The sequence below is a fragment of the Diceros bicornis genome, chromosome 11, assembly GCF_020826845.1.
Source record: "Diceros bicornis minor isolate mBicDic1 chromosome 11, mDicBic1.mat.cur, whole genome shotgun sequence".
NCBI lineage: Eukaryota > Metazoa > Chordata > Mammalia > Perissodactyla > Rhinocerotidae > Diceros > Diceros bicornis.
The window spans coordinates 13,986,495-13,998,142 of NC_080750.1; the positions used below are offsets into that span (position 1 = coordinate 13,986,495).

Consider the following 11,648-nt stretch of genomic DNA (forward strand, 5'->3'; position numbering starts at 1 on the left):
TGTTTCCTGTGACAAGGGGGGTAGGTGCTAGTATCAGATTCTAGGTCTTGGCATCTGCCTTGTCTGTTAAAAGACACGAGACCTATCAGGTGACACTCGAGTTCCACCTCTGAAGACTAGCAAAAATGGAACCATTTTTGGAAATATATCTTTAATAATCCTGGGATAACGAGCAGGAGGATCCTGAGAGCAGAAACAGTTGCTCAAAAAAGAAGAGATCCAAACCCCTAGTCAGTGAGGTGGGCCTTGGCTTACCACAACCCCTGTGGATAGATCTGCTTATTGCAGTTCTAAAAACAACTTGTAAAATAAAGGATGTAAAGCGTAGGAAGGGGAAATTGTAAAGTAATATAAAGTTTATATTTTTAAGTAATTAAAAATAATAAAAGAAAGAAAAGAATTCAATTTAACAAGATAATTAAAATAATTAAGTATCAAAGATAAAAGATTGAGTGTTTTAAATGCTAAGATAAAAAATTAATGACATTTACAATACAGAAAATAAAAGGCTAGACTCAATGGAATATAAATTTAAAAACATTCATATTAGAATGGCTATCATCAAGAAGACAATAGGTGCTATGAAAAGGGAACCCTTATACACTGTTGGTGGAAATGTAAATTGTTCCAACCACTATGACAAACAATATGGAGTTTCCTCAAAAAATTAAAATAGATCTACCATATAATCTAACAATTCCACTTCTGGGTATATACCCAAATATGTACCCAAAGAGAATGAAAATAGGATTTCAAAGAGATACATGCACTTCTATGTTTAGTGCAGCATTATTTACAATAGCCAAGATATGGAAACAACCTAAATGCCCATCAATAGATGAATGGATAAAGAAAAAGTGGTATATACATATATACAGTGGAATACTATTCAACCATGAGAAAGGAGGACGTTCTGCCATTTGTGACAACATGGATGGACCTTGAGCACATTATGCTAAGTGAGATAAGTCAGACAGAGAAAGACATATACCATATGATATCGCTTATATAGAGAATCTAAAAAAGCCAAATTCATAAAAGCAGTGAGTAAAATGATAGTTACCAGGGGCTGGGGGAAAAGAGGAATAAGATAGATGTTGGTTAAGCATACACACTTGTAATGAGAAGTAAATAAGCCATAGAGATCTAATACACAGTATAGTGAATGTAGACCCCAATATTTTACTATAATCATCAAACTTGCAAAGAAACTAGAACTTTATTATTCCAATCACTAAAAAGAAAGGATAATTATGTAATGTGATAGAGGTGCTAAATATCACTACAATGGCAATCATATTAAAATATATACATGCATCAAGTTAAGGTTGTACACCTTAAATTTATACAATGTTATATGTGAAATATATTCAATAAAAATATCAAATTATACATATTGAATATAATTTTCTATATCTCCCTTTAATACATCAAAATGTTAAAATGAAGACTCTGGAGAGCCAAAAAAATAAATAAATAAGAGACAAAAGTGAGAGGGACAAAAAATAAATAGCTAAAACAGAGAAGTAGAAACAATCTGTTGCAACATTGTAGAAAGAAAGCGACCACATTGGAATTAACGATCAATGATACACAGACCTATTCTATAGCAGATTTAAAGAATTTTTCAAAGGTAATTTTGAATATTCCAAAATTATTAACTGTTGACATTAAAAACTAATCCTCACATAAAATATGACTTCAATTCATACCATAATTTTCATCATTATAAAAAATGCTGCAATTAACGTCTTAGAAAGATAACTTTCTGATCATTTCCTTGTAATTATTAGGTCAAATGGTGCAAATATTTAAACAGCTTGAAAATATATGACCAAATATATTTGCAGAAAGATTGTGTCAATTCACATTTTCACCAGAAGTATATAGAATGTTCATCTCATTGCATCCTTGCTGACATCAGGCAATATTATTATAAATTTGATTTTTTCATTATTTGATTATTCATTAGTTTGATAGGTAAAGATAGTATCACATTGTACACGTCACGCACTAGGGCGTGTCATACCAATTGTCTGTAATTCTTCAAAACCTGGATAGCACAGCATTACAAACCTAACAAGCACTACCTCTCGAGGCACTTCACTCATCTTCACATACCTAACGAATCAAACTTATAAATGAAATAATTCAAAATCTCTGCAGTATTTCAAACACCTTACAAGAGACAAACCATATACACAGCAACACAATGATAATAGGAAACTGTAGAGGCACAACTTTTATGAAACTATCTCCGTATGGTAAATGCAAACAACTGGAAGCCTTTACATGTACCGTACTCCCATTAAACAGTAAAATCCCAATTTCATTAAAAAAAAAAATCAATCCAAGATTCAAGAATCTTGACGCTAAAATATTACACTTTTTTTCTGGCCAAGCAATTAATTAAAAGAATCAAGGGAATCAGCTTGATCCTTTCAGGACTTAGCTCTGACTTTGTGAGGCCAGGTTTAGACTAGCTCTTAATCGAGGGAGAGGGTGGCCCTCCTCCTGAGGCATTGCCCTTCCCAGGTCTCAGCTAAATACTTGGGGTGTTCAGCAAAGTCTCTCCACTCTCTCTATTCAGAACTCCTCAGTCAGCACTGTACAACCTCAGCACGGTGCAACCTCCAGAATCAGCTTCCTAGTAACTATTCTCTGAGAGGTATCCTGGGGTCTTGCACTGTCTGTGTATGCAAAACTGAGTCAAACTAAACCAAACTCAAAACTTAGCCAAAGACTTAAGGCGTCTCCTATGCCGATTTTTGGAATTTCTGTCTCTGAGCAGCTCCCTACTCTCTGGTACCCTGCAAAGTCCCACCCATGACTCCTCAGCTCAGGGAGACAGTTGTGCTCTTCGGAGGCTCCATCTCCCTGAACCACAGTCCAGAAGGTGACTCCAGTCCGAAAGCTGAGTGATTATAAGGTCACCTTGCATGTTTGCCTTTTCTCAGGGAACTTAGTCTCAAGCAGCCTGTGGTTCAATGTTTGAAAAATAGTTACTTTTCAAAATTTTGTCCAGTTCTATATTTGTGAACAGCATGAGGGTAAGTCTGCTACCAGTTACTCTGTCATTCCCCCTACACAGGATGCTAAATTTTCTCTTTCCTGTACTCTGAAGTTTGTGTTAGATGTATGCTAGACCTTCTCACTCTATTCTTTGAGTCTTTTAACCTCTTTTCATAAATTTCCTATCTTTCTCTCTGTGCTGGATTCCAGATATCTTTTGACTTCTCTCCAACTGAATCTAACATGCTGAGAAACACATTGATTAGGTTTTTATAATTTATTGTATTTTTAATATGGAGAAATTCATTTCATACCTGCTTAGTTACTGTATAGTTTCTTGCTCCAAATATTTCTCATCTCATTTTTTTATTAAACATAGCAAACAAATATAATCTCTGATAATTTCACACTAAAATCTTTGTAGATCTCTTTCCGCATCTTTTGTTTATGCTGGTTCTCACTCATGGTGTTTTTGTTGCTTTTATGCTTGGGTATTTTTTTCCTCTAAGCTATTTATTATCCTAGGAATATTATTTGTTTTCATTCTTACAAGCATTTAACAAATATTTATTTAGCACTCACTATGTGACAGGTAGTTTATTGGGATACAGCATGAACAAAACAGACATAAGTCCCACTGTTCAGGGAGCTCATCTTCCAGTGAGAGAAGATTCAATAAATAAATTTTGCACCATACACACATGCACATGTCGATGCTCACAGTTAATTTTTTAATTAGATCATTCTGTGTGTTAATGGAAAAAAATAATTAATTCAGGAAAAAAAGTAACTGAAATGATTGAACAGGTAATAGATAGGATGGCCAGGGACAGCCTCATTGAAGCATGTGCAGTAAATGGCCTTGTGTATTTCTGGAGGAATAGCACTCCAGACAAGTGAGTAGGGACAACAAACGCAACCACCCTGAGGCTAGAGCATGCCTGAGTGTTCAAGAAACAGAAAGGAACAGTACGGCTGGAGGACTGGGTGAGATAAGCATTCAGGTCCATACAGATAATTTGCGAATAAAGAACCACTGGCAATGGAACAAAACAGTATTATAAACTGGCCTGAAAACATACCCTTTCTTCTCTCACTGTGGGTCAAGGAGCTTAACCCCAATGAGAGACCTCTGGGAAACCGAGTAAAACTGAGGCTAGGGAGCTGGGATAGTTATATAATAATCCCTGCCAGTCATTGGTTGAGGGCTCCTCCCAGAGGGCATTAACTCCCAGCACTTCCCACCAGCCTCACGTGGACAGTTTTGTTCCATTGGCAAGAAAAAGCCCTCGGACAAAGAAATACAGTTGCTGGCATGCGGAGTTGGGCCCAGACGCCCTGAAAGGGTAAACCAGAGCGGCTGTGGGCAGGGTGCTGACAGCACCGGCTACTCGGAACACGCAGGAGAGTAGCAGGAAATGAGGGCGGAAGAGTGAAGGGGCAAAAGTTTGGGGCTATGGAGGTCATTACAAAGACAATCGCTTTTCCTCTGGGTGAGGTAAGAATCATTTAAAGTGTTTTGAGCGTAGGAATTACATGACTTACATTTTAACAGGCTCGCTCTGACTGCTGTATTGGAAATAATTTCTAGGGAGAGAAAGACAGAAGCAAGGACACCACTGAGGGGAAGATTGCAATGTTCCAGCAGAGAGATGATGCGCACACAGTATTTGAAAGGTAAATAGGATTTGCTAACAGACTGTATGGGGAGTGTGAGAAACAGAATTGTCAAGAATGATGCCAAGATTTTTGGCCTGAGTAACTGGAAAAATAAAAGAACCGTTGAGTGAGATGAAGGAGACTGCAGGAGAAGCTAAGATGAAGGGAGATCCTCCAAGGAGAATTTGTGACTGCTTCTGGCAGACCCCCAGTTCAAGACCATTTAAACCAAGTTCCTGGCTGGAAGGTTTTGCAGCACCCAGGTGATGTGGATTCGTGTTGCAGGTCTACACTGGCCCAGCTTGGGCTCTAGGTTACATCCTTCCGTGGAGCTTTGTTTTCCACTTTCTGCTCTTCCCAATGCCAAAGCAACTTTCCTGTGGCCCCCTGGGGGTAGGGGAGAGCAGTATCACTTCTGCTTCACCCTCACCTTGAGGGTGTAGCACCTGGGGTCCCCCCTTTATGTGGAACCCCAATTTGGAAAGATTTGAGACTGAATTCTGTCTCCAGAACTCTGTAAATCCTACAAGGTCATTCAAGCTCAGATTCTCCAAGTTTGTCAAAAACCCTCAGACCAAAGCAGGTTCAGTGCCTGCATTTAGGTCTCTGGATTCCACTTTTATTTAGATTTTAATCAAGTGGTTCTTTATTATCTTATTAGCTCTTTCATGCTTTTAAGAAGAGTTTTTAAAACATTTATCCAGAATTTCTAATTGTTTCAATTTGTTTTCTGCAGGAAAACAACCTTCCAAATTTCCAGACCCATCTTCTGTTTAAATGTGTCATTCATCTTTAAGTAATTGATACAGTATTCCTTTACTCTTTCACTTAATGAAAAATAACTATTTCTGGAGATGCTTGCAGATCTTACGGTCTATGATCTGAGCATTCTCCCTGTTGCAATAGTCTCCCCCCTCTTACTGCAAAAATCCTTTTGAATAAAATCTCTCCTTACCTAAGAAATTCATTCATTCATTCATTCATTAAATATTTTCAAATCTATTCTGAATGATGACAAGCCTAGGCCAAAACAACATCGCAGAGAAAACTCAAGAGGCCCTAAGGCCCCAGGTAACACCATTTACACATAGGATTCCCATGCAAGGCATTGAGAGGCTGGATAGGAGAGTAGGGAAGAGCTCAGATTCTGAAACAGAGATTATGGATTCAAATTCTCACTCTACCATTTCTTTCTGCGTAATCTTGGGAAAGTTACTTAACTTCTTTAAATCTCATTTTCCTCATACATAAAATAAGGTTGTGAGAAACAAATAAGGAATGTAAATGACCAAACATCGTGCCTGGTACAGAGTAAGTACTCAAGCCATGTCAGCCACTGTATGAGGTTTCTATTGCTGTCACACAAATTACCCCAAATTTAGTGGCTTAAAACCACACGAATTTATTTATTTCTATAGTTGGAAATCAGACACAGGTCTCACTGGGCTACAATCAAGGTATCAGCAAGGATACATTCCTTTCTGGAGGCTTTAAGGGAAAGTCTGTTTCCTTGCTTTTCCCAGCTTCCAGGGGCTGGCTGCAGTCCTTCCCTGGTGGCCCCCTTCCTCCATCCTCAAAGCCACCAATGACAGTTGAGTCCCTCTCACACTGCCATCTCCTTGGTTCTCTGCAGCTGGGAAATATTCTCCACATTTAAGGACTCATGTGATTAGGTTGGGCCTCTAATCCTAATCCAGGATAATCTTCCCATCTCAAACTCCCCTTCTCAAAGTCCTTTTAGCCATGTAAGGTAACGTATTTACAGGTTTCTGGGATTAAGATATTGACATTGGGTTGGGCGTTATTATGCTGATCACAGCCAGGATTATTATTAAGTGTATTCAGCACAATGGCTGCAAACTTTAACCAAGCGTAACCCATCATTATACTTAATGCCAGCATGGATCTGACATCTAAAGCAATAGCACCAAAAAAAAAATTCCAAAATGAGACTGCAGTCTTGAACAAGAAAGGAGAAAGAAGAAAGGAACTTGTAGGGGGTGGGGAGTCTCAAGTAAATTTTCTTCATCACCATCCCCCGTTTATTCCGGGGTAGCCAAACCCTCAGGGATGGTGTCATAGCTCTTCCTTTCTCATTTCTGGACCCAGCTTGTACCTCAATTTCATTTAGTAACTCTATTTTTTTATTGAGGTATAATTGACATATAACATTATATTAGTTTCAGGTGCACAACATAATACTGGATATTTGTATACATTGTGAAATGATCACCGATAATAACTCTCTATTGAGAGAATATTTTACAAAAATTATTTGAATTTGATTTCAATTATTAAATACATCCCAACAGGCTAGCACAAATAAGATTTAGTTCTGAGATAAATCATAATGAGCTAATTTGGTTAATCTTCAGTAGATTGATTTTATCTATTTCTTTAAGTTCCTATTTTACTAACATTTATACTTCGATTGTATACTTTGATAATTTTATACGTTGCAAACAAAGTTTTAGTGACATATGAAGAATTAAAGAATATTGTAAAGTCTTAGTGAGACATTGTGCTGAATGGGAGTTGAATTACTTGGAATAGGACAGAGTTTGGGACAGAATAGGACAGAGCCCCACTGGCAGGGTCCAGGAGGAATAACACATTCTCCTTGGACTTCTTTTTCCAAATCATCTGTAGTCTCCAACCAATTCCATTTGGAAGTAAAGTAAGGTACAGAACACGATGAGTCACACAGAATTTGTCACCATGTCACCTTGCAAGAGAAGTAACTCAGAGACAGCAAAGGGACCGAGTTCCTTTTCATACTGAGATGACGGCTAGGCAGATTCAGGTCAAGGCGGGGGGTAGCGGGGCAGGAGATGGCCCTGCCACCTCTTAGGAGTGAGAAACTGCTGCATCTGTAATGCTTGCTGCTTTGATGCTTCACACTTTTAAATGTACTATTTTCAGAGCTAAGGCCTTCTCTATACCTTCTCTTCGGAGGGAAATTCACACGCGTGCACGCACGCACACATGCACACTCCTAAGGCGTGAATAAGTGTATAATGCAGCCTCATGCTCTATGCTTAGGTTTTTCTTTTCGAAATAATGTTGAGACAGTTTGTCCTTTAAGCCCCCCACTTGAAGAATCATAGATAGATATATAGATACATTTTTGAAATATGCATGTTCTCCCTTCTAGTGCCCTTCTCCCTCTGAGGCTGACATTGACACATGAAAAAGTATTCTGAAAATAAAAGAAGCTCATCCTTATGTTGCACCACATGTTGGAAACTTAAATATATGAACCTTATGTTTGCTGAGCGGCCTTCTTTGTGTTCTTACCTGGATCAACTGACCTAAACTATTTTCTGATACCTGATTCAGGACTAAGGATCTAAGCTGATGACATAGTTATCATTTTTTTTTTAAAAAATAGTAATTTGGAGAGTCAGGCAAGGTGACAGCATTAGAGCAGCATAGATTTTTCAATCTTCCAGAATAACCCAATACACAGAGAAACGAGGTTAACAAGAAAGAAACAAAAGAAAATCATTTTAAAACATCTTCAACCAAACCAAGCGACAAGGTATCCCACATACGGAAAAATATTTGCCCAACCACCAAGAACAACAGTATCCATATGGCATGAAAATCAAAATGGGACTAGGAAAGTAAACTAAGTGATATCAGAAGGCTCTCGAAGGCAGGGACCCCAGAAATTGCTAACATAATTCCAATCCTGAGAATAATGAGCCAGAAAACATTCCTACAAACAGCAAAGATGTGTCAGAAAAACGTGCCTACAACACAGATAAAAACTGTAATCCAGTATTTCAAATATAGCTAAAAGTAATTAAGAAGACTTAGGAAACCAACAGACGCTATTAATCATTGTATTATTGCCGAATTAGAAATACACAGGAATGACTGGACAACAGGAAAATATGAAATAGTGCTAACAGATCTCAGGAAAGAAAAAAGTGAAAGGAAAAAAATAATTTCAGAAATGAAAACAAAATTGAAAGGAACAAAAGAATCCATAGACAGCGTAACATCATGAAGAAAATAGAAGATGGAAGAAAATGGGGGAAAATTAGACATAAAGAGAAAAAAGGGACTCTATAAAGTGATAGATACAAAAGGCAGTCAGAGAAGATCCTATCTATGTATAAGAATACCTGGAACGCTTCCATCACCCCAAGAAGAACCTATTCCCGTCAGCAGCCACGCCCATTCCCCACATACCCCAGCGCCCAGTAGTCACTAATACACCCTTTTTCCCTATGGCTTTGCCTATTCTCAGGATTTCATGTAAATGGAATCATACAATATGTGGCTTTTTGTGTCTGGCTTCTTTCACTTAGCATGTTTTCAAGTTTCATTCATGTTGTACCATGCCTCAGCACTTCGTTAATTCTGAAGGTTGAACAATATTCCGTTGTATGGAGATACTATATTTTATTTATTCACTAAGTGAGGGACACTTAGATTTTTTGTACTTTTTTGGCTATTATGAATAACTCTGCTGTGCACACTCAGGTACAATTTTTTGTGTGGGCATATGTTGTCAGTTCTCTTGGGTATATACCTAGGACTAGAATTATGGATCATATGGTATCTCTATGTTTAATTTTTTGAGAAACTGACAAACTGTTTTCCAAAGTGGCTGCACTATTTGACATTCCCACCAGCAAACTATGATGGGTCCAATTTCTTCCATTCCTCATCAACACTTGTTACTGACTGGCTTTTTGATTGTAGCCATTTTAGTGCATGTACAGTGGTTTCTCCTTGTGATTTTAATTTCCATTTCCCTAATGGCTAATGATGTTGAGAATTTTTTCACGTATTTATTGGCCATTTCTACATCTCCTTTGTAGGATTCAAATTCTTTGCCCATTTTCTAATTGGATCATTTGTCTTTATTGTTGAGTTGTAAATTTTCCTTTATATTCTGGATTCTAGACTCCATCAATAATTTTTTAAGTGTTTCAAAGTAAAAAGATGCTGAAACTTGTCATATGCTTTTCTACTTATTCAGAAATTATTATTATTTTTCTCCTCAGTGTTATTAATCTTATTAATTATATTAACGGATTTCCTAATACTGAACTACACTTGCATCTTTGAAATAAACCAAGGGTTTGAAGTATTTTTCTTGAGTAGATTTTTTTAGAGCTATTTTAAGTTTATAGAAAAATTATGAAGATAATACAAAGAGTTTCCATATAACCGACATCTAGCTTCCCCTGTTACTAATTTCTTACATTTGTATGCTGCGTTTATTATAATCAATGAACTAATACTAATATTCAGGTAATAATAATACATGTTATTAACTGAAGTCCGTACTTTATTCAGATTACCTTAGTTTTTACCTAATATCCTTTTCCTATTCCAGGATCTTATCCATGATACCACATTACATTTAGCTATCATGACTCTTAGGCTGCTCTTAGGTAGGGCAGTTTCTCAGACTTTCTTTTATTTTGATGACCATGACAATTGACAATTTTGAGAAGTACTGGTCAAGCATTTTGAAGAATGTCCCTCAATTGAAATTTGTCTGATGTTTTTCTTATGATAAGTCTGAGATTATATGTTTTTGGGAGGAAGACCACAGAGAATAGCAATTTCATCATGTAATTTCAAGGGTGCATACTATGAACATGACTTATCACTGTTGATGTTCAACTTGATCACCTGGCTGAGATAGTGTTTGTCAGATTTCTCCTTTGTAAAGCTATTCATTTTTTTCCCCTTTTCTATACTTCACTCTTCGAAAGAAAGTCACCATACACAGCCCACACTTAAGGAGTGAGGAATTATACTCCTCTTTGAGGGCAGAGTAGCTAAATTATTGGGAATTCTTCTACATTTGAGATTTGTCTATTCTCTTCTCATTATTGTTTATTTAATCATTTATTCACATCGGTGTGGACTCATAGATATTTATTTTATACTTTGAGTTATAATCCAACACTACTGTCTTTAACTTGTTTCCTCAACTTGTTCTGTTGAGGACAGAACAGAACTGTTCTGTCCTTTGAGAGCTCTTTCAATCGGCTCCTGTGTCCCTCTGACATATTCTCATGATTGTTGAGTTTTTTTGGTTTTTGTTTTTAAGGCACTTCCATATTTTCTGACACTATAAGATGCTCCAGGCTCACCTTATGTATATTCTGCCCCAGTCCTAGACTCAATCATTTCTCCAAAAAGCCCTGCTTCTCTTTCTTAAAGAATGGTATTAAAAACCAAGATCTTGGCACTAGGTATGCTCATCGCTAGTGGGATATCATTGTTTCTAGGCCTTCTCAGCTGACAGAGCAAGAGAATATATGTGTATGCTAAGCCGCGTACATACAGATATCTACAAATATTTCTATACGTTTCTATTTATATTATCTGTAAGTGTCTATATCAAGATAAACATGATTTTATACTGTCTCCAAATCTAATCCATTACCACATGGATCATTCTGATCTCCTCTCCTTTCTTATCTGTAAACTCCCACTCCATCTGTGAGAAACCTGACTCCCATCGTCTCCCATCCATTTATTTAATTGTTCAATTACAATGTACGTGTATAGAAGTATCAGTATTTTTATTTTGTACCCCCGTGAGACACAATTTTATCAATTAGATTACAGAGCTTGTGTGCAATTTCTTATGCTTTTAGTCTTACAGATTCTGCTCATTTCCAAAGTGACTTAGGTCAACAACTTTTCCCCCACTTCCTTCAGTGAGATTGTTTCATACATTCAACCCACCTCCTAAATGATTTCTTAAAAGTTTGCATACGTTGTTTCACTCATTATGCTGTATAGTTTTGACAAACATAGTGTTATGTATCTACCATTGGTACATGGTAGATACATACCAATGGTACATGGTACATACCAATGGTATGTATCTACCATTACAATATCACAAAATAGTTTTCACTAAAAAATCCCTTGTGCTTTAGCCATCGAACACTGTTCCCCTCTCCCTGAATCTCTACAACCCGTGATCTTTTTAC

The 11,648-nt window shown here is 37.1% G+C and overlaps 1 long non-coding RNA gene across 1 annotated transcript; it reads left to right on the plus strand.

Annotated features, from left to right (window-relative positions):
- Positions 1-4,257: 4,257 nt before the first annotated feature.
- LOC131411289 (uncharacterized) lies at positions 4,258-5,624 on the plus strand. The gene is made up of 3 exons (XR_009221534.1): positions 4,258-4,510; positions 4,604-4,689; positions 5,408-5,624. It is a non-coding gene; the product is annotated as an uncharacterized LOC131411289 (long non-coding RNA).
- The last annotated feature ends 6,024 nt before the right edge of the window (positions 5,625-11,648 follow it).